This window comes from Zingiber officinale, chromosome 3A (assembly GCF_018446385.1).
Source record: "Zingiber officinale cultivar Zhangliang chromosome 3A, Zo_v1.1, whole genome shotgun sequence".
Lineage (NCBI taxonomy): Eukaryota > Viridiplantae > Streptophyta > Magnoliopsida > Zingiberales > Zingiberaceae > Zingiber > Zingiber officinale.
In genome coordinates, this window is record NC_055990.1 from 61,293,972 (window position 1) to 61,297,358 (window position 3,387).

The window sequence follows — 3,387 nt, forward strand, 5'->3', positions numbered from 1 at the left end:
GTTTGAGATTTGATATTCTCCTGTTTCGTTTCTATCTTTTATTTCCGCTGCGCTAACTCAAATTGTAGGAAGAAACGAGAATTTGAGGAGGCTATTCACACCCCCCTCTCTAGCCATCCGAAGGTCCTAACACTCTTCTCCTCCGTCCCTCTTGCTGAGATCGTCTCTTCATCTTGTCTTCGTCGCCGACCAAAGGAGCAGCCGCTGACACCTCTGGATACCGAAGCAGCTGTCCATTTCGGACGTCGGCTCGTCTCGCCATCGATTCACCGCCGGCCATGGGAGATTGGTGATGCCGAGGTCGTGCACTCGCTCAAATCCCTTTCTCTTCTATTCTTCTTACTGTCATCGTTCGATCCGTTCACCATCGGTGTTTCTCGTCGCGTGCCCTAGTCGGATTTCCTCCGCAAGTTGCCATTTCCGACCACGAGCTTGCATCATCTCATCGATCCGAGCCCTTACTTTGCTGGATTTGGAGCGCTGGAATCGGTGGTGATCGGCAATTTGGAAGGTGACTTCTCGTCTTCCCAAGTCCTGAAGCTGAGCATACCTCTTCGCCATTTTTGGGGGTTTCCGATACTGAGTTAGGTTAAGGTACGTCAATTGTTTTTTTCTTTGGTTGATAGCTTTAAAGATCTAAGATTTGAGGTCAGAAGAGGAAAAATTAGGTTAACTGAGGGTTGCTTCTTGGCAGTGGCTCACTGTGAGGAGCTCGGCTACAACTCCCAGCAGTTATTCTTCATCCGAGAAGCATTAGGTAAGGCTCTACCACTCCCGATGTTAGATCTGTAGACCTAGGTGTTGAATTCAATTTGAATTGGGTGCAATACATGGTTAACCAGTAGAGTTTTGGTGTACTGATTGATTTGGGGTTTAAAACTAAATCTGAACAGATAATGAATTGTGCTTAATTGTTAAGCTTGGATTTGATTAGGGTGATGACTAGTTGTTCAACTAATGAGGATTAGTGTTGATGAATTGGAAGGGAATAATTGAGTTTTAAATGATGACTTGTGGTTGATTGAGGATTATTGAATCAATTGACTGATATGATCAATTAAGCTTGCATTTGGATTATGGTTTGAGGTTGTTAATCTACACTTAGTTGGTTGGGATTGATTTGGTGATGTAGCAGATTTGGAATTCGATGGAATGTTGAAGATGGAGATCGGATTTCATGGTATGTGGTGGTTTGGTTAGCATTGATCTATGTTTGTTTAAATTGGTTGGACTATGGAGTTATTAGGGTTATTGAATCTAATGTAGTTATGATTGATGGTGAAAGAGATTAGTCCATTTTATTGAGATAAAACAAGTAGAGTTGATTCATGATGTCTAATAGGTGATACAATGGATTAAATGATGGATTTATAGATTTTGATTATGATTGAGAAGATTAAAGGAATCATAGATGTGTGTAATTGATGTTAATCATATCGATTAGGGTTTCCCCTAATTAGTTTGGGTTTTAGGGTTTAGCTAGTTATTGCATATGTGGTTAGCTAAACTGTATTTTGTGTGATTTGCAAGGCGTTAGTTTGAGACGAGCGTCTCAACAGGGGATTGTTTAGCTCGATCTACATTTAAGGTGGGTACTTCTTACTTTATCTCTTTAGCACATTGATCTTAGTGCATGAGCTATATGTTTTAGATGACTACTATATTTATCCTGACTCCACTCTTATTTTTCCTGCGCTTGATACTTCCACTCAATCTTTGAGCTACTTGTGTCTATTTCTATACAGTCTCTTATTGTTATCGATGATATTTAGCAGATACTATATTACTAGGTATCAGATACCAGATGCTAGACATTAGATATTAGGTATTGGATATATAGACACCTGATACCATGTTTACATGCTTTGGTTGATGTTTATTTACACACCTTACTGAGCATGCTGGCTTCATGTAGCATACCTGTTTCTATTTTTATATATATGATGATTGTTGCATTGTTTGCATCATGTCATTGCATGCATTGCCAACGATCCTGTCTCCCTTGTGGTTGAGGCGGTTGTTGGCCAGGGCCGCACGCTCGGCCACTCATGGGTAGTGGTAGCTGGAGCGTGCCGCTTGTCCTGTCGTGCCCCCACTTGCACACTCATGGGTAGAGATTGCTGGAGTCGCGGGCAGCAAGGACCCCCATCGCAGACGTAGCTATTCAGCTACTATGCACCTGTCCATCCGGTCACTCGAGAGTAGTGGTGGCCTTTGGGTGGTACAGTTGTCATCGATCCGGCCTCTCAACCATATAGGGGTCATGGTGTAGAGAGGTGGGCGGGGTGACCATCCGTACATACGCTGTTGTTTATTATATCTGCTGGTTGTTTACTTATGCTGTTGTTGCTTATCTATGCTGCTGTTACTAGCTTACGCTGTTGTTGTTTATTTATGCTGTTATGCTTACATAGGTTGAAATTTATACCTGTGATATGTGTTTAGACACTGACTTACTTACTGTTGACATGTATATACCTCACACGATACCATGTAGTTATGAGCAGTACTGTAGCAGAACTTCGTTACACTTTACCTTTTACTACTAGCCTAAGATATGGTTTCAGGTATGGACACTTATTATGATATCACTGTAGTATCTGCTATTTCTATACGAGACTGTATACCTTTGCATCTCTAGTTCTTTACTTTACTCATGCACTATCTGTCTATTACCCGCTGAGTCTTTATACTCACCACCCCGTATATTGGTAATTTCACCAGGTAGCAGGTAAAGGGTTTATGGAGTCGCCTGGAGATCCTGTCCGCCAGTTCCACATCACATTCAAGGACATTCTTATGATTTTGGTATTCTTACACTATTTGTATTTGGTTTCGTTTCTTGTTCTGGTGTTATTTATCTTGTATTTGGTTTGATATTATTGTGTCAAGCCGAGCCGGCTCGCAGTTAGTTACTTTGTGTTTTGTGATCGTTGTTTGTGATTTCCGCTGTGTTGATTTTAGTACAGCCGTGTGGGCTGATTCATATATTTATATAACTATGTGGTTGTGTTTATTTCTATTCCAGCTGAGTGGGCTGGTTATAACTGCGTGGTTGTGTAGATATATTCCAGCCGTATGTGGCTGATGTATATTGTATGTATGTATGCCTCAGATTGTCACCCATACAGGGGAGATGCTGTCGAAATTTTTCGGTAAGGACTCCTCTAGGGGCGTGACACAGCCTGACGTTACCTACAAGGAGGTTCCGATACGAATTGTGGACCACAAAGAGCGTCAGCTGCGGAACAAGACTATCTGACTAGTTAAAGTCGGATGGTAGTATCATTCTGACGAGAAGGCTACCTCAGAGCTCGAGGTTACGATCCAAGCTTGATATCCCCATCTTTTCTCTTGAGATATGTGAGTTAGTTTTCCGTTCAACAT

General features: G+C 41.8%; 1 long non-coding RNA gene across 1 annotated transcript; it reads left to right on the forward strand.

Annotated features, from left to right (window-relative positions):
- The first annotated feature begins 539 nt into the window (after positions 1-539).
- LOC122053787 lies at positions 540-2,919 on the forward strand. The gene is made up of 3 exons (XR_006132364.1): positions 540-594; positions 695-757; positions 2,725-2,919. It is a non-coding gene; the product is annotated as an uncharacterized LOC122053787 (long non-coding RNA).
- The last annotated feature ends 468 nt before the right edge of the window (positions 2,920-3,387 follow it).